At 36.6% G+C, this 21,304-nt stretch overlaps 1 protein-coding gene across 2 annotated transcripts in view; it reads left to right on the top strand.

The window, feature by feature from the left end:
* The window catches only part of LOC110382568 (protein kinase C and casein kinase substrate in neurons protein 1), a 111,125-nt gene that overhangs the window by 6,137 nt on the left and 83,684 nt on the right, over window positions 1–21,304 (top strand). Inside the window, exons 1-2 of one of the 2 annotated variants that reach the window (XM_064039397.1) lie at window positions 9,525–9,546; window positions 9,637–9,726. The gene's annotated coding sequence lies outside the window, so the exon portion shown is untranslated. Of the gene's footprint in view, window positions 1–9,524; window positions 9,547–9,636; window positions 9,727–21,304 lie in introns of those variants that run through there. The other variant, XM_049841612.2, reaches the window with a different exon arrangement.

The raw sequence follows: 21,304 nt of genomic DNA, 5'->3' as shown, positions 1-21,304 counted from the left end.
ATTTCTGTGCCAAAAACATTTTGCGAAAAAACATCTACGAGTATTTTAGATTTCACCTTGAAGTTCAGATGTTATTTTGATATGGAGCAGTTTTATAAGGCATAAAGACCAAGCTCAAGGCATTATTGTTTCATGGCAGTCGTTTATCATAAACCGGGTACAAGTGTCAACGACTCTGCCTCAAGCATCGAGCTCGGAATAGACTTCCTAATTACTTAGCTGTCTCAAATTGGAGTTACGCGTTCTACACACTCGCTAACTCATGATAAAAAACTTCGCGCTTCTGTCTGACTCACTTTGCAACGCTAATATCAAAACTGGTTGTGGTTTATATGATTACTTTTGGGGGATTCCAGAAGGCCAATGATGGTCTTTTTCGTACAATTAGTATCTTCGGTCCATTCGATTGGATTCTTTTTGGTCCATTTTCGTTTTTGAAATTGTTTTTGGACCAGGTGCAGCTTTATAATTTGAAATCAAACTGGATCTGTGTGTAGTTATTTGCTTGTAACTTCTTTGATCACGAAAACGTTTAGGTGTCATTCATTTGATGTCCTTTACTATACTTACTGGCAGTTTGTCAGGCGTGCATTCTCGCGATTATCATAACCACTCTCAATATAACTAGGCCAACTCATCTATTATATCGTGTGCCCATCATCATGTGGCTGTCAAAACTGCTCACGCCATTGTCGTATTAGGTAACGTCATGCAAACACTTAGTCCGATCGGTCATTGTTCCCGTGTGTTACAATGTTACATACAGGCCTTGGTGAAATTGTTTAATTTCGAAACTGCAGTGATTCTCCGGCCGTCGAATAACTAATGATAGTGGAAGCACGCTCGACCGCGCGCCATGTTGCAACCAGGCACCCAGGTTATTTCCGGAAGCGTTTAGAAATTGGACCGAGTGCGGTTTGCCCGTCCGTCCGTCCGCCAGTTTCTGCAATAGACCTTGTGTTATGATTTCGGCGTTTTATTCAAAGTTTCGTTTCCTCCATTAGTAACACGCCGTTCCCGTTCCGAAAGGCGTAAAACGATATTAAATTAAACTTGTCCAAGAACAAATTGTCGGTTTTGGTAATTACTTCTTATCCTTTAATTATAAATTCAAATACAAACAGCATACGATATTCAACTGGTCCATTTGGAACTATTAAAACTTTTGGGTTTGGTCCTTGCGTCCTTTGGTCTGTGATTTGCATGGTAATTAAGTTTATGGACTTCACGTTTAATTAAATAGATTGCTTTTGTATCGATCTAATAGTCGTGAATTCGTCGTGATTATTTTTATGATGGTATTCAAATCTACGGCCGCACCTCTCTGTGCGTGAAGTTGGCTAGATTGGAATAGCCCAATTTGTGGTGGAAGCCCACTTATTTTAATTTGGCCTAGATGCGTACAGCGAAGATTTCTTTAGAACGTTGTATATTCTTCTATTTTTACTTTGGTAGTGTAGCTTCACAGTGTGATTATTGTCAGTGTTATAGTTTCTTGGCTTTTAAAACTTCAATCTATTTGTTCTAGTCACTAGTTAATCAAACATTATTCTGTGGATTTTCTTGAATTATTTCTTCAAAAATACTGAAAATAGCAGTCTTGCTCCATAAACCGTCAACGAACTAACAAAATCATTTACCTTTAATAAATTAATCACTAACATAATTAATTAAACTGCTAATTGCAATTATTAGCGCCCAAACAGGTAGCCTATCTACATTATCAAGTATTGTAATATAAAGTGAGTGAAGTAGTGCGTAGATAAAGATTTATCGATGCGCTAACCTACTTACTTTAGCTGTCGGTAGTTACGTTATCGCGAACAATACTAATTATTGTTGAATTTAAAAAAAGTATTACGAAACTACACAGTATTGCGCGCCTGCATTTTTGTGCTAGCGCTGCAAAAGAATGGTCCAAGCGATTATGTGGCAAACTTTTTGCTGAATATGCGTTAGCAAGCAAACTTTAGTCGCAATATTAGAGTTCGCAACGGGTAAATATGGACACAATTGCCAAATGCTTGGGAGTCAAACTTATATCCCTGTCTGCGTCGGAATTTCTCGGATTCAGCCGACGCAGCTTGCTACGGTTATTATGTATTAAATTACCACTACATGATACTTTCGTATAGCCTGGTTTTTACTCAATTGCTACGAAAAGAGGGTAATGTTTTTTCTCCCCGTTATTTATCACGGTCCAACTTGCAAGTCAGTGTTCACGACAATTTCTGACTAGCAGTAATCATTCCACTTTGCTGTTATGCTGCTTAATCTATGAGAACGGTGCAGAAGAAATTCTTCACGCTTGTAATGGCTTCTTACTCGTCATCTTGTTTTATTTACAGTTTTTTCAACCACAGTTCCAAAGAGTCGTTTACCTCGGCCATAAGAATCACTCAAGGCCTTCAATATGATCAAAACATCAATAAAATGGAAACTTCTTCCTTTATCGATAAAATTCATACCTGTTATTGGCATCTGTTATGGACTACGACCGCGGACCTGCTTCGGGAGATCCTGCAAAAGGAATCTGGACCTATTGCTTGAAGTTTTAAAGGTCTTTATGGCTTGGTTATGGTGCCTTAGGCTCTGAATGCGTGGGTTGCCGGTATTTTAATGGTTGCGAGTCTTGAAACATGTTATTTTAGTTACGTTTCGCTTTTCGTTACCGTTGCGGTACAAGAAAGAGATTTAGTAAATCAAATTGAATAATTGGTGATTGTTCGCTTCATTGGAACTGGAATTTGGTTGTTTGTCGGGAGAATGTTTTTACCGAAGAAAGTATTGTGAAAGGGAAATCTGGGGTCTTTTTGGTTTGTTTTCATTTAACTGTTTTACCTTGTTAGCGGCAATAAATACTCCGAAGCCCAGATTTATATTTCTTTAAACAATGCTTTGGTTTCAAATATTGACTATAAACTATGGCTTTCCCAATCGCTTTCGACCGGTTCAATGGCATTTCACCCATGTTTGAAAGCCTAAGCAAAATATTGACCTTTCAAGTCAATGTTTGTCTCAAATAATACAAGAAGAACGTATTGGGTTTTCGATGCAGACTACAAGGAAATTAGTGCAAATATTTGACTGGTATCGATGTTCGAAGCGCGCTGGTTATCCAATGTTGCTTTTCTTAATACTTTTTCACTTGAATTACGATACCTCATTGGTGACCAGAAAGTGTATGTTAAGTGGGGGATAATCTACTGAATTAATGTTTAGTATGTCAATCAATAGTTTCGTAATCTAATCTTATACTGAAATAAGGCCAGGGACATACTTAAGAACAGGTCAAGCCGAGTCACCTGTCTTTACTATCAGAATTTCGTAACAGACACCCGTGAACGATGGTTGTGACGTCAACTTGCGTTTCAAACCTTAAGAAATGTAAGAAACTTGAGGTCGACAGATAATCTGCTTTTAATGCGCGGCTTTGTGTAATCTAATTGATGGCTAAGATATCCGCTTACCTTGGGAGGTAAATAATTAGCAGTTTAAACTTAATACGCTTAGAATTTGAACCATCAGTTAAACGTTATGTACGGTTCTTGTTTGAGGTGGTGTTGGTAATCTGTCAATTAACGTGTGTATTTTGGAACTTTAGTGGTATACAAATGTAACTGGAGTTAGGCAGAAATAGAAGAATATTGTCAAACGTTCAAAATGTTCTTTAGTCCTTGAAATGTTTTCGCCAGCGCCTGTCTCACAATAAAATGGAAATCCGGTAATCAGAGAACCCAGAAAACAAGACAAAAATCCCTTATTTATTCCCTTTGCAATATTCCTCTTGACTACAATTTGATTCTATGCTAAAATATGTTAACTTTGTTACCATTTTTATTGCGAGTCGACCCGATTTCTTGCCGAAATATTTCCCTTCAAACGTTTGTAACAAGATATTCTTTTTGTAAGGAAGAAGATTAATCCAGCTAAACATATGAGTAGACTGTAGCAAGAATAAGGCCCTTTATTCGGCCCTAATCCCGGAAAGCTCGAAGGACCATGTGATCGATAAGGCTCATCCCTTATGCCTTCCCTTTGAGCCGTGTATCCTCGTGTAAGGAATTGTTAGTTCAAGGTAAATGTGATTTAAACTATCCCTTCTTGTTGAAGTTTTATTGGTCCTTTGACTTCTGTTAGTTAGACAAAGTTTTTGTTCGTTTGGGAGTCCCGATGAGCAATGTCTGTGGTGTGTGTGAGCGTTAATTGGTTCTTCTCCACACAATATGTTGTAACAATAAGTCAGGATGCCGATACATGGTGCTAAGCATGAACTCATGGTGTTGTTCTTTTGTTTGAACTATTAAGAATTAATAGGTAGTTACTTTCACTACTAATAGGTCCTGGAGAACTACCTTGCCCTTTTGTTGTTTTAAATTACGCATCTGCTAGCCTTTAGATGAGTCATACTCAGTTAAATAGTACTCGCTACCAATTATACTGTTTCTTCATTATCTACAAGTTATATTTCAAGTTGTACCATGACGTAAATGCCACTACTTGAAGTCTAAATAGTGGCAGTAAGTAGCAGGATAATCTTTAAATTGGAATGCGTATACAGTTCGCAAGGGCGTAAAGGTTGGCCGTTTCGATGGGCTGTTCAATAAGTTACGTGTTCAATAGAACTGCAAATTAAGTTAACATTGGTGGTATTTAAAATTGCATAGGTTCTATTTTATGTTCAAAGTGGGCAAGGATATTTTTGTAATTTTAGTAAGAATTAGGAAGAGATTGAAATCCTAGAGTGAAAATATGTTCATAAAAAACACATTAACTCTTTTCGACTAAAAAAATGAAAAATGGATGGGAAAGGTTGCCCTAGCTAACCCTTCCGGAAAACATGCGTAATTTTCCGGAAAAATCATAGGATAAATATTCATGCTCATTAAAAAGCAACATGGGCGCAGATTCAGACTACGTTCGCAATTTTAATTAATGAGTACCTATTTAAAAACAATTTCAAAGATACAAGTTTTTTAATTACGGTGGCCTCATTAATTAATTGTCAACATCACCATCAGTAGGCACTTTACATAATTAGAATTGGTTAATTATGGTAGTCATGACTATGACAAACTGGAGAAGTTATTTTATGACAGGTCCAAATTAATAGTGTGTCTGATAGGTGTATTTTTCTATCGTCATGGGAATTTCTGTTTAACACGACATGATATTAGCTAGAAAGTGGTTGAATTAATTTGTGTTCTTAATCATATTCGCTAATTGTAAAATTAAAATATGAGTTAGAAAAATTACGGACTCCCGTGGTTCGCTCACCTAACAAGCTTTAAGGTCATATTCTTCAAATACGCATGACTGATTGACTCCTAATAAGGTAGAATCCCGGAACGAGGGCGACGGCTTAACAGGCTACATTGGAAGTCCCTGGCACCGTGAAATAACAACCCTTACCCTGGGCTGATTTGTGAAACTGAAAAAAGGAACTGACAAGGAGACGTTCACCCGAATACCAAAATCCCGTAGAGAGTACTTCGGTTTCACAAGTTATTAATCAGTTTGCAAACATTAAACTGCTGAATCTATGTAAGATTATGCCGTCAATGCCCACTGTTTGAAAAAATACACTTCCTACTGTTATAGCTAACTACATCGCTGTTGCCAAAATTCCAAAAGCTAAATAGGCCCTTGAGAAACAAGCTTACCTTTGAGGAAAATTGTAATGAATTTCCACAATACCCTTATTAAACTTTGGGTACTTCAGATACAATTAAGAACATACCAATTCCATTAAAAGTTTGAGAACAAATTCCAAACATTCTTAAAGCTATTACAAACATCTGCGCTTGACATCAACCTACCGAGTACCTTTCGATATTCTCACCAACCATTGCGTTTTTGAAAGCAACTTTAAGCAAACACTTCAAGGTACGAAGCAATGGATGCTAAAATTGGAGTAAATATCGATTCCATAGTTTGTTTTAAAGTTTTTTTTAATTGAAAGGTCAACGATACTGGCATTGGCACCCCGCAGTGATCAAAGGAGACTGTTAACTGTTTGAACGCCGCTAATAACCCCGTTATATTTCAAGGCTGTTTAACTGTAGGTTCTTTCCGTACTTGATACTGTTTTAATTAAAATCAGAGCAGTCTGGGCCTTCACTTACTCGTTTCAATAAGTGTAGTAAAAATTCTTCAGTTCCAAAATAAAAATCTCCGTTTAAATCACTATAACTGTACCATGAAATATGCTTTAGGGATCTATCTAACAACGACCGAGTTATCATATTTAGTTTTACTTTTTATGTAGGTATTCTTCAGCCACCAGTAGACTTATTGTCCGTCATCCTCATTCTGTCCCAATAACCTATATTCCACGAGCAATCAGACGGATCAATTACTCAATTTGGCAAACGAAGCTAGAATGATGATGAACGACATACTCTTCCGTTGAATGCCACTCATCATATTCACCATTTTCTATGCAAATTGTTCCTAACGCGGCCTGCATGACAGAGCTCGAATCAGCCGAGAAATTGTTACAACTGATTCGTCCTCTTTGTCATCTTTCCAATAACCATAATGTTGATACTATGTACTAGTATTTTGTTCCTTAAAATCGATGAGTAAACAGGTTTTTCCACTGATTCATTAAAGTACTCATTAGCATTGTTACGCGGCAAGGAAACTTCTCCATTGATCGCCTCTGAACACGCCACGCCAACAGTTACATGGGCATATTAATCATATTCATTCATACTTTGATTTAGGTACAACGTCGCTATTTAACAAGCGGAAAAGTGCCTTTTATGTTCAGAATTCTTTATTAAAATTTATGGGATCTAAGCATGGCATTGTATGATACTCTTTATCACTTCGCTTGGAATTTATTTAAAAGGCCCTGATGGGTCCGATGTGGGAACGTTATTTATTTACAGAGAAAGTTGGTGTCAGTGTATCGGGTTCTTGGTAAAATGTAGCACCATAAATTGTTTTGTGCTTAGCCTGTGTCCTGAGCTTTAAATTACTCAATTAGTTTTGTTAGTTATAAGTTGTGTTGTTAAGTTAAAGGTGATAGACAATATGCATGTTTTCATGGTGGGTGTAAATCTTGGAATGACAGTCTATTAGTTTCCATAAATATTTGCAATGAAATTATTCCTCAGAACTGAAAACTAAACGAGATGTACATTGAATGCACCATCACTGAAAGACAGCTGAGCACGACTTGCAATTTGAATATTCAACCAACTGTCTCTCTGAGTCAGGCGAGCATGTATTGTATATTCAAAAATGTTACACCCCATGTTTCTTTACGTTCCGTTACACACCCCTCGTGTCTCCTTCAAACCCGTTCCTTAATACCCAGCAACGGCACGGTCGCTTGCGCTAATACAATTTAGAGGATTGCGGTCGACACAGACTTAGTCGACTCTTGGCCTCGTCGTGGCCTGATCCGTTTGCCGGCAAACAGGAGTCGACAACGTATTGTATGTTAAAAGGTAATGTGTAAGCTTGGGGTTAGACATGGATTGGTCGTTTAGTTCCTGGAAAGCTGTTGTGATTGATATTGATGAACGGACTGCAATACCTCTGGTTTAAGAGAATATGTCAACTTACTTAAATCAGGAACCAAATCTCCTAAAAATGGAACCAAAAATGAGGTTCTACTAAATTATGTAGATACGATGTCCAATGCGGAATTCTTAATGACTACTTTGTATTTGGAACTACATATTTCACGTAGAAAACCCACCTGAATGCAAAACAATACAGCTTCCCTAGTCCATTTATTAAACAGGCAACACATACATAAAACATAATACTCATAACCACTGGAATTCTCCAAACGAAGCACCTTCCCCTAATCATTAAAACTCGCAAATTTTCTCTTGCAAAATATCGTAAGCGCCATATTTTTCATTGCAAACTAGACTCAAGGTTCTTCGTTTTAAGGCTGGTTTTTGCTGAGTAGTCTTCGTGAATGGGTGCTGAGATGAGGGCTGGCCAAGGACGGCCATTGTCAAGATTTGCCCCGTTTGCGGGATGAGCTCGTGGGACCTAGATGTACATATTGTATATCGTAGATAGAATAAAGGTCACTTGGTTTTCGACTTGAATTTTGCAGCTGGCAACCAGATGTTAGGTGAAAGAACGGGGAATTATTATTTGGACTCGAAGTTGTTGTCCGTTGTTAAAATTCTTTGACAGTGTTGTTAAATGGTGTATGAGCCATTGTGCCCAATTGATTGGTTTCAATTGATGAATAACGATCTAATTAATTTTACAAAGACCGTTGATGATTGGAAATAAAGGTTTAGTTCAGGTAGGCATGTTAATATTAATCAACATTTTAATAATAAAAAAAACAGTTTTGTGCTTAAATCTCTCGGTTTCCTTCTTTCAAAACATTATCTCTAGTAATATTTAACTTAAATCCGGCCATCGTTTTTAAAATGTAGGCGCTCCAAATTAACTTAAACTTAGCTGCTACTGTCTCACTTAAATGCTTTTAAATGGTCCCCGCCTAATGGTTTAATGGCCTCATTTTGTTAGAAAATACTTGAAGTACTGGCTTATCTGATGATGCTGTAAACTTAGGAGTCCTTTGATAAATCAATGTTTATTGGGGATGATGAATAAAATATGCTATATTTTAAACATGCAGCTGAACTTCAGCTGAAGCTTGAAATTCCCAATGACGCCGAGTACCTAAAAATGTCGCGGGTCATAATAATCATTACTTGATCCTAAATGAACTAATTTGTGCCTATCATAAGCACCTGTGCGAGTCGCAGAGGTTAAGTTTAAATATTCAATTTTCACTTTTTGCAATGAATAAATTATTTACTTAAAAAAATTATGAGTATATTGATCCTAGTTTGATGAGCACGGAAAACGGCTATTGTAAATCAAGCATAATAAACGTCTACGTATTATTTAACATAAATAATGACGTGCGATAATTATATCCTGATGATAAAGTTTACCAGGAAAGTCATTCAGTAATATGGATTACCGCAATCCATTATATTTTTGTGCAATCTATTAATTGATATCAAAATACGGGGTGTCCCTCGAATTATAGAGCGAATGGAACACGAGTGGACTTGTAATGTTTTAGGGTTGCATAGATACAATAAAATTGGTGCATAGATCGTCACGCAAAGGTCGAAATAAAATTTCCAATTTAAGCAGCCATAAATTTTAGATTTTCACCATTACGAATGTTATGCAATTGGCTTGAAGTATATCCCCAAAAAACTGCACAAGTTATAGATCCGGAAGGAAGCAATAAGAAAGAAAAACAAAGGATACAAATGTTTTATTGCTAGGATAATGTAATCGTTTTGTAACAAGGAGAAATAAATATCCTTCGATTATAGAAGGAAGGATACGAAAAACTTTGGAAGGCAAAACGCAATGCTGTCACGTCCGTTGGCCGTCCCGTCAGTTATTGTCAGTTGCGATAAATCATAGCTAGCGAACGGACCTGCTTGTGGAAAAACGGGAATAATATTTATAAAATAAAATATTAAAAATCGATATTGTATTCCTGGACAATTGGTCGTGTTATTGCATAAACAAGTACGAATTCCTCCTAATTTTTGCACCCTTACATATCTCAATTATTTGATAATTATCCTTTAATTAATATTTCGTTTCTTTTGTCCACAGAGCTTGTGCATATAAGTGAAGTGCATCGATGAGACTTCACTAGGTCTTTGAAGAAAGAAAGCGTGGCCACGCTGCCCGGTTTACTTACATGTAAGTGACCTTGACCTTTTGTCATTTCAGGTTACATGAGAGATAAATAAAACAATTTGAATAATACCCATGACGTCAAATGTAGACTTGGATTATGCATTATGAAACTGCAACTTCAAATCTGACCTTGATCTTGACCTCCGTGTTATACTCTCATCATCGTATTTCCGACTATCTTAGACTCTGCTTCCATTTTAACTAAATTATACTGAATATCAGTGTTTTACTTTGAGCGACCAGCCTATTATGCCTCCACAACTAAATATTTGTTGAGAACCACAAATTCGAAGTGGCTTCCGAAACACGGGGGAACTCTTTATGACAATACTGGTGCCCAGCCAAGGACTGACCGCACTAAGCGTCGCTTAAACTATGATACGGTTGGTGCTTAGCCAAGAGCATTTTCATACTCTGTGTTACTATAATCTAAGTTTTCATAGCCATAAAAATGTATCCATATCATCAGAAACGTTAGTTTTACGACTGCTGATTCTCTTTATGGATCCTCCGTTGTATTATAGTGGATACTTAATTTGGTAACGACCGATTAAGCCGTTTTGGATGTTTACCAAGTATTTGGAGGCAGTATCTACGCTAATGCCTAAATTAAAATTGCCTTTTATGACTTTGCTTGTTAGGAGCCATATCATAATATTGCTTAATATGAAGTTAGCCTTTTGGGTGTAGGTACAAAATCTAGGCTAATATCCTAAACAAGTGACCAACAAATAAATAAGTGCTATCATTTTGTAAATAAAGTCAGATAGTCTCTTATTGTTTTTTTCATAACGGTATGCGTTATTACGGTATGGCCCGCAACAAGGCCGTCTAAACTTAGCAACAGTGAGTCGTCAGCCACAATTTAACCCGTCGCTGCCAATTGGAGGCACCCCCAATCATACAATAAGCACGGTCGTTGCACCCGACGCGGTTTGTGCGATGTATCAACGAATTAGCTCGTTTGTCCGTCCGTCGCGGTTCAATACGTGCGTTTGTCGGATGTTGGTCACGGGCTTTGTGGCTGATTCCTAAACACACATATTAGGCTGAAACTGCCAAACACATTGTTTTGTAATCAATATTTGAAGAGTTTGGGATACACCTAGTTTCTATTTGGATTGAGGAAAAAGTTACCAAGGGATGTGGTCGAAGCCGTAGGAAACACCTAGTCGTAAATACAGCAGAAGTCGAACGAGTGTCTTCCGTTTTTACCATTTTACAAACGTCTTCTTTTTCACTGAAACAGGAAACTTTGACAGCCGCATTGTTATTTTTGGCTGTATCTGTATCCTGACATTTCCTTGCGTTAAATTAGTCAGTTTGCGCCGATCCTCTTTTATCTAAATGCGGATTCTAATTTAGATAACTTCTACGGTAATACGCCGCCTTATGCTGATTCGCATTAAGATAAATTAAATGCCCCACAAATCTTTACATCCCCAACTATTACCGTTTTACTACTTATTTTTGTCTTTCTAGACACCAATTCACCATCGCTATAATTTAACGACTGAACAAAGTAATTGCTTACAAATAAATGCGTTCGTGATCAAGTCATCAAGACTGGATCATCACGACGGTATTCTGGTATCCCATAATAGTAGGTAATACACCTCATGTTTATATGGTAGTTCTGTCAATTAGTATGCGGGGTTCGTACCGCATTACTATAAGGAGGATCGGCGCACGATTCTTGCACGAACATCGGTCGTGCGTGGCGACTGCGTTTGAGGGTTAATAGGTGTCATTTGAGTATTACATTTGCGCATTATAGGTCTGTGATGGGGGATTTTTTATGTTTGATTTAATAAGTTTACTTGCATTATCGTTGAAGGTTACTGCAGTTGCATATTGTTTGTTCAAATGCGTAGGTTCGTATGACATCATGCCAAGGGAAAGGGCGTAAAAACATATTAAGGGGCTAATATGAAAAAACTTACCATCACGAAATGGTTTATTTTAGTCCTTTTTTAATCCCTTACGTTAAAAATGACGAAGTGTAGTAAGTTTGATGTATTTGTGTGTGTTTGTTTCTAATTTTTGTTTATCTTCATACAAAAATAGATATCTTATATGCTTAAAAGCCGCCACGGATACAATGCATTAATGTTGCAGCTTCCTCTGTTTATACGTAATAGAAACATGGATACAAGTTGTTTACCAAAGACATCCAAAACATCATTGTTTACGTATTTACAATACCGCCGGGTTCCTTGTTTACAAAACAGGTTAAACGCCCGGAATTAACTTGGCGCTTAATAGGTATTAATAGTTTTGCTTACACTGTTAAAGGCTTAAGTTGAAGTTTTGGAATATGTCATTGTTGCTTGTTGGTCTTTTGTGTTACGCTTGTGAGGTAAACCGGGTTTACTCTTGATGATGAAAATTTACTTAATAGCCCGGTCAAAATAGACATATGAAATAACAAAAATTCCCACAGAGCTGATTTTTGGTGGAGAGCTAGATTTGATCATTATAAATAAAATACTAAAAGTCCCCATCGATCCCATGTGTGCGTCAAAAGTTATTCGAGGTCAAATGTCAAAATTTTAGGTTTTTAGATTTTTTTTCGAAAACGGTAAGTTTTATCAAAAAAGCACATCAGACCAAAATTGTAGATCTTTAAATTTTCTACAAAAATGGCATTAACAGTTTTCTCCTAAATCTTACCATTCCTGAGATATAGCCATTCAAAGAGTCTCACTATACATGATATGCACATATAAGCCACGTACATACGAGGGCTGCCTTTAAGTTGTATCGTTTGAAATAAGTACAGACAATCTAATAGGTTAATACCATTTATTGTTTTTCAAAGAATTCTCTGCGACATTTAATGCACTTTAGCACGCATTAAACCCAGTTCTTGAAACATTTATTCCATTCTAAAGTGGGGTAGTCAAATTGGCCGATTTGTACCTTCCTTCCAACTCCAGTCTTCTGGATAAAATGGAAATGTCGAAGGAAAATAAGCGTGCGATAATTTTCTACAACTTTAAAAGCGGATTGTCGCGACTTCAGCGCTTTAAAAAATTGTTCTGTGTTTAATGATGCAGAACCATGCCTTAGGACTGCAGTACGCTCATATTTAGGATTTAAAAGTGGGCAATCTAGCCTTAGAGACAAGCCACTTGAAGGTAGTTCAAACCCGATATGACCCAAGATAATATCGAGGCTATGCGGCAGTTAATTGTCGCAGACCAACATGTAACATACCGTGACATAGATCCGTGGGCATAACGATTGTTTTACATTCCACAAAATTAAGTAAAGTCTTCGTGGTAAACTTTTCAGCACACCTGAAAAGCTGTTGACTCATACAAATCGGCCAATTTGACTACCCCCACTTCAGAATGGAATAAATGTTTCAAGAACTGGGTTTAATGCGTGCTAAAGTGCATTAAATATCGCAGAGAATTCTTTGAAAAACAATAAATGGTATTAACCTATTAGATTGTCTGTACTTATTTCAAACGATACAACTTAAAGGCAGCCCTCGTATGTACGTGGCTTATATGTGCATATCATGTATAGTGAGACTCTTTGAATCGCTATATCTCAGGAATGGTAAGATTTAGGAGAAAACTGTTAATGCCATTTTTGTAGAAAATTTAAAGATCTACGATTTTGGTCCGATGTCTTTTTTTGATAAAACTTACCGTTTTCGAAAAATAATCAAAAAACCTAAAATTTTGACATTTGACCTCGAATAACTTTTGACGCACACATGGGATCGATGGGGACTTTTAGTATTTTATTTATAATGATCAAATCTAGCTCTCCACCAAAAATCGGCTCTGTGGGAATTTTTGTTATTTGACCACTACTTTTATGTCTATTTTGACCGGGCTATAATTATTAAGTTGAAGCGTGTAAAAGTGTAGAATACCTGATCAAGCCTAATAGAGTATCAAACATCGGATCTGTTACCGAGTTTTATTTAGCATAGCACAGTTATTCGATTTATATTTTTGCGATTCGATCACCTTTGACCGACCCAAAATCAGTCACCCAGTTCACTCAATTATGAGTCAACATTCCACTTTAAAACAAGTCATCTGACTCCATCAAATTGAGTATCGCTCGCCTCAGACGGAGAATTGCGTAATTTTCTCGATTAATTGTCGTAGAACCGTGTTTACTAGCGCTCCTATTGGCGCGCTGTTACGCATGCGTCGTTACGTGAACGAACGCGACTCACGCGCAGACGTAGCTTGTACGAAAGTGGGAAAGGTCAATTGGTATGAGAAATGTCGGTGACCAAGTGTTTTATTATGTAGTTTTTTTGGCTATTGTTTATTTTTGTTGAATATTTTCTGTGTGACAAGATGTGCTCAATTTCGTGCCGCGATGAAGTTGTAACTTATTTATAATCTTCCTAAATTAAGCATAAGTCATTTAAAGCTATTTGAAACAATACCGTACGCAAGTGTCGAATAAGAGACCCTTAACTAAAACTTAAAGGAACGTAACCGGCTTTAGGACTCTTGTAAGACAGATTTAATACTTCTTATAATACTTAATAGAGATTTTTTTTGAGGCAGTAGATCGTAAATTGTTGAGATCAACCCCTATTTAAACGCATTGTCTTGCACACAAACTAGCTGGGCACGCGGAACCGCCTTCTTTTCGTATCATTGCACAAAGGTGTGGGGAAATGTATGTGTATATGATAAATTATTGTGTGAACAGCGTAGGCGCGGTTGATAACGTATTCGTGTATAACAGTGCGCTTACGCATTCAAGAGAAAATAGCATTACCGTCAGCAAACTCATGTATATTGTGTTGTGGTTTTATTTTAGTGCGTATGAGTGAGATGTAAGCATTATTTTGATATTGCATTGGAAAATTAAGCTGAATAAAAAGATAAATGCATGAAGGTGTGTTTACAATATTAAAGAAGACTTTTCTGTAGGCAGTTGCAGTCGGCAGCTCGTCTCCAACTTACACCTTTACATAATTTTTTGGGTGAGAACACTTTGTAAAAGAATTAATGCTACATTGGATGATCAAACTCCAAATATGTTATGTAATAAATAAAACAAAGGTTTTATTAAGACCCCATGACTTGAGGAAGTACTAAACCTTTCAAGAGAACGACAAAACAATGGGAATAAAGACGTATTTCACAATAAACTGTTTTAATATTACATGCTGTTTTATGCTTTACGATGTTAGGGACGTTAAATAAACTATTCTTAAGCATGATCAAGCATTTGTTTGGCTGTTAATTTTATTTTTATGTCTTGTTACTAGCCTTCCTATGTTGTAGACGGAGACTTCCTGAAATATGTCTAATATGTACTTAGATGGGTGACCATGTTGTTATGACGAGCTCCTTCGTGTTTCGGAAGGCATGCAGACGTTAAATTGATGGGACTCCCGACTATCATATGAACTTAGAAGATCGGAAGGGTAGTCAGCCATAAAGTCTGTCAACCAGACTTACCCAGGGGTTTCTCAGGCAGCTGGGCTAAAGAGATCAGATAGGTGGTCGCTCCATATAAAACACTGGAAGTCAGCTGCATTCCGTTAGACTGGAAGCCTCACCAAGTTAATAAGTAATTCGAGCCCAAGGGAGCATTATTCTTCGTCACTGGTACAGCAGTGTTAGATGACCGTACCAAAATTAATCGTGTAATAACATTATGTAGATAAATCGTTCTACCATGTACTTTAGTTTTGAAATATTTCTCTCGCACCTATAATATCTTTCATCAATAGGAATAGCCAATGAGTTATATTTCATTAACACAGACATACCGACAAGATTTCTAAACAAGTTACAATGGTCAAGTGTTTCAACATTGTTATCCAAAAGGGTTATTATAATTGAAGTTGATTTATTGATTTTAAGAATTGTATTTACACTCAAGGTTACAAACACGTAGCCAATTATTTTTGTACATAAATATAGACGCTAACTCATCAGTATTCTTGGAGTCATGTTACCTTTAATTTAGTTACTAATTGTTTTACCTGTAGGTGTATTACTTGGTATAATTTAGAACCTTTAGTATTTTATTAAGTAAGGGTCAAGCCTTTGCCCAGCTGTGTTTTGAACGGCTTCCAGGCTAACTGGACGCAGCTGAGTCCCAGTGTTTTTACCACTACCTATCTATTATATAAAAATTAATCCCACTTTTCGTTGTATTTTTTTACTTAAGAACGGTTTCACCTATCCAAACCAAATGTGAAGCTTTGTTCGGACTATTTAGTAGATGGTTTATGTGAAGTTTGCACAAAATTGGTCGAGCGATTCTTCATTTATCACATTTTTTTGTAACAAAATAGTTTATTAGTTAGTTTGCACGTACTTCGGGCCACTAGTCGTTTCATAAAACTTGTGTTTATTTTGTTACTTGTTTATAAAACTTCACACAACCTTTAAACACCACATTACAACTTCCTACGTTAAAAATTCTCGTATCAAATCGCTTTCGTCACGCAAATAAAATCTAATTTGAAATTAATCATTTTTTCTCACCACTTTCACTTTTATTTTCTTTCATTCACACATTTACTATTAAACCTGTTTCTATGGCCTAGAAAATATTTCGATTTTTATATTGCAGCTCTATCATAACAATATTTTATGATTAAGTAAGGGTGTAGCTAGGTGTTAGAACATTTTGAGAAACTGATATTAAAATACAAGCCGCTTCTAGTGTCTGAGAGAAGTATGTCCCACACTCGGATAAGTAATAGCTTGTCCTCCGTATTCAGGGTAACACAGGGACTTCAGGGATTAACAAAACCGTTCGTATTCATCAAATTAATACCTACCTAAAGATAAAACAACATGTAACAAATATCTCAATTTCTGTCAACAAATCAGCCAATGAGATCGCGCCTTTACAACATTTTATTACACAATAGTTGATTTAAGCATGTTTAGAAGTGAAATGTTAGTGTTATGTACTATCAACGGGCTTTGGCAACAGCGATAATATGATAAATGCCTTTATTGCATGTAAAATACAATAACTTTTTAAAATAGGTAGGTAAATCGAAGCCATATATTTTAGCGAATATGTGATAGAAAAACTTATTAATCGGGTACGTAAATAATCTTGTACATACAACCTGAAGTAATGCGTACTTCACCGCATTACCGAATGTCTTTCTCAAAAATACTTAATTATGTACAGGCAAATAAACAAAATTGGGCTTGAAATAATTTCGCTCCCCGTTTGGACTTCTCCGCGCACCTGGATAAAATGCAGTTCAAATTGATCATAGTCTTTACCCAACTATGTTGGGGTCGGCTTCCAGTATAACCGGATGCAGTCGAGTACCAGTGTTTTACAAGCAGCGACTGCCTATCTGACCTCCTAAATCCAGTTACATGGTCAACCCAACACCAAGGGTAAGACTGGTTGTCAGACTTTCTTGCTTGATTCAAGGAAACAAACCCTTCAGCTTTTTATAAGTACTCACAAATAATGAGACAAATACTTTAATGGATTCTTTTTTGTCATTCTTCTGCGTGTCCTATTTGCTTATTACGGGGTTATGGTATAGCGACATAAAAATAACGTGAATACCAAGAAACGGCCTGTAATAAAATCCTTCACGTATTTAATGTTTTATTACATTAGCCAGCTTTCCGGGAATGCGACCGAATTGCACTGCGGTATTTCATAATATACCATTTTGTATGCAAATATCAGGAAAATATGTATGTAGCTACTAATTTTGTTGCTAGGCTTCGAGAAAAATAATTTAGGTCCGCAGTGCCCATTCTGAAAGCCTTGATCTTTTCCATTAATTAATATTTTAGCCATAAAAATGCAACTCATCACAACCTCGATATTTACAAATGCCATAATTATTGCAAAATGTAAGCCGAAATAACAGGTTTGTTGTTGTAAAATATGTTTTAATTATATCCCGTTAAATGTTATGGTATTGCAACTTTAACATGTGGCCTACTATTTTGTATTTTGAAAATAATATTGTCATATCAAACCAGTTTAAAGAAAAAAGTTCATAGTTATTCACTCTCCTTTTATCGCTGTCGATTAAAAAGATATCACTATAAATATTCAAGTCAAATTGTTTTCCTCTGGGTTTCAGTCGCGTCCCGTGAAAATTATTGCCTGTACTGCAATAAAATGTAGCCTGTTTTTTCGGGAATTGTCAACTCTTGCTTCCCAATAATCCCAATAGTGATGCAGTAGTTTCGGAGCATTTAGGGTACAAACAAACAAATCAAAAATAAAACCAATTCAAATGTGTCCTCTTTATATTATGGAAGTATAGATTTGTTCATAACTCTGAAATGCTAGCAAACCTTAGAGACAGTTGTTATTCAGACTGTGATCATGTAATAACTCATTATAGACTTCTATAGCGATATTTATTTAATAGTAACTCATACGTAATAATGTGATTTATTATATAGACACAAATGCTGGTTCCATAACGATGTACTTAGCAGTAACTATGGCTGTTAGCGGTGAAACAGGTACCCATACATACTTACATACGTGTTGAAATCGTTAGTGGTAATGTTCTAGTTAGAAGCAAGAAAGTTATATATTTATGTACCCATATGCATTGGTCATCAGTACCTAACATTTATATGTTCAGAAAAGTATAGTATTTCCAATAGTTTACGATTGTATTAACGTAAACGATTGTAGAAATTGCATAACGTAGCAACTCTGATAAGCATTGTTTTGCAACTGCATACTTTGATTCTTAACGCGTGTGTAGCTGAACTGATTGTTATTTTAATCTATTATTATTATTATTTTATTTATTACTAGCCTATAATGTCCCATTGCTGGGCAAAGGCCTCCCCGTCTCGCTTCCACACTTCCCGATCTTTCGATCGAGTCCACCAGTGTCGACAGTAGGCGTCTATTTCGTCACGGTGTCCATCCTGGGGTGTCCACTGTTTTAATCTATCTATACTAATATTTAATCACCATTGATACCTACTTCAACGACCCAAAAATACTACCAAAAACCCTTTCAAGTATCACTCAATAAATTATTAACACAATCAATTATAAGTAATCAAGTTTCTTGTACACGTGTATGATCGTGAATCACCATCACCGATCAACTTCTAGGTAAAAGTGAGATTCCATTACAAACACCGGTGACTAATCGCCTTAATAACTCCGCATTGTATAATAACTATGTATTACACTGTTGTTTATTCATATGGTTCGTGCTTGAACAGTTCGTGGATTTTTGACGTAATTTGTAATCAACTGCTTCTATATATGTGTTGGGTAACTATTTTTGGATAAACCGTGTCGAATCAAAGAACAAATGAAGCGCAGCAAAAGTAAGCGAAGTCAAAATTTACACAAGGTCAAAAAGCGCAAAAAAATTCACAGCTTCAATGATGTATCCCGAAATTAAATACGGATGTCAGGAGATAGAATACATTTGGCCATAATGTTCAGTCTTTCGGAAAAACGTATTGGTTTATACCTGGTAGTTTTACTGTTTTTATTGATGATAGACTAACGATTGACCACTAACATACTTTTACTGATGGATCGATAGATGCTTGCTTAGAAATAACCTGTTCACTCTTGTCTTATAGGTTCGTTAGCATCATTACAATATACATTTATAATGTTTCATACTTTCAGTTACAAACAAATGAAGTACCAAAAACAGATGACACAAAACCTACCACAGCTACACCGCAGGAGCGGAACTCACGAACGACTTGCGCCGATTCTTGCGCGTGCGCGGGTCGACCCGACCGTGCCCCTGTACCGTTATGACGTCGCCTTGTGGTAACATTATTGCAAGGCTTAGTAATGTTTAGATAAAAATGGTTTTCTACAGTCAGAGAGAGAGATCCTTGGCAGTCGTTATGGGTAGTCAGAAGCCAGTAAGTCTGACACCAGTCACCAGTCTAACCAAATGGTATTGGGTTGCCCGGGTAACTGGGTTGAGGGGGTCAAATAGGGCAGTCGCTCCTTGTAAAGCACTGGTACCCAGCTATATCTGGTTAGACTGGAAGTCGACCCCAACATACTTGAGAAAAAGGCTCGGAGGATGAGCATGATGAGACAAAGAGATGCATTTGACTTTGAAATAATTTGCTATTAAGTAACTAGGTCTTTAGGAAAGTCCGTTACTCACGCGCTTGAGTTTTAGGTGATTCCCCTATTTCAATCCACAATCAAAGTTAATATATAAATACTATTTACTAATTTAGCATAATTTATATAATAGATAATTTCTAATCCAGAATGCTGAAAATTAGATGGAGGATACCATAGTTTGGTTCAATGTCAAGGTCAGGCAATCCCCCGAAGTCTCCTGATCGATTCCTTGGTAGAAAGATTTTTGCATCAACACATGAAAGTTCCAATCTTTCCCTCTCAATTTTAATTTGCCTTTATAATTTTGAGTCCAGTCTAAACGGAACGAATCAGTTATTAGACGCTTGTATAAAGGGTTATGGATGGCAACGCTACGTCGATAATGGCAGTTTAATTACAAGCAAACCATAAAACAATCACCATTCCTACGTTTTCTACTCATTTATGAATGGCTGTGAGTACGTGTCGTGTTCTTCATTACGTTTCTGTTATTCATTTCTAAGATATTTCCAACGATACATATAACGTTAAGCTGGTCTCTCACTCGTACTAATGAAACTAAATTGTTATGACCAGATACTCGAATTTTTTTATTTAGTATCATCGACGTGAAAGTTTTTAAGCTAAGCAATGATTAGACCTTAATCATCCAATAACAAGGACTTTACACTCAATATAACGTTGCAAAGAGCTTCAAACCTGGACAATGTCTTACAGAAAATGACAATATCAAAGATAAATGAATACATATAGACAAACAACGCATTCCACCGAACACTGAGCTTACAGCAGAGATAAATAACATAAACTCACAAGATATAATATAGATTTCTACTCCGAGATCAGCGATAGATGATCATTTACAAGCAGCAATGATTGACGGATGTCTTTATAACGGCAATGCATGTGCCATAAACTATAGACGCGTAAGTGAAAGTGCGTGTCTATGATGTATATGTTCAGCGGTCGTTGTAAACGTTATGAAATTGATAATGATTACCTACTTAGCGTGTTTTAGAAACTCTTGTTACCTTGGGAAAATAGTGATAAAGCTCTGATTTTTAGAACGGTTACCACCCTTTATCAGTTGTTACTTCAAACTTCCGTCATGTGTTCGAATTACAATTGCAGAAACCACCATAAACCGAAGGGAATAGAGTTGCCAGGGGTACTCTGTTGAGATCAGAGGCAGTTGCTCCTTGTAATATACTGTTACGATGCCAACATAGTTAGGAAAAGACTCGGCAGATAAATCCAATGGGGATATTACTTTCTTTCGTGAGATTCATCAAATGAGGACTCACCTAGTATGCCCGTCATGTATGATAGAACACTCAATAGAAATTATCATAACAGTATAAAATCAGTTTAACCTTGATGCCCTTTTTATAAACCCCACCGACGAAACGGATATTGGGCTCGAACCTGCCCTTGGAAGACTGATGGGCCATGACGACGCACAATACCTCATTGTACTAATATCTGGTTGACAAAT

This window comes from Helicoverpa armigera, chromosome 19, assembly GCF_030705265.1.
Source record: "Helicoverpa armigera isolate CAAS_96S chromosome 19, ASM3070526v1, whole genome shotgun sequence".
Lineage (NCBI taxonomy): Eukaryota > Metazoa > Arthropoda > Insecta > Lepidoptera > Noctuidae > Helicoverpa > Helicoverpa armigera.
This window is presented reverse-complemented; position numbering and strand designations above follow the sequence as displayed.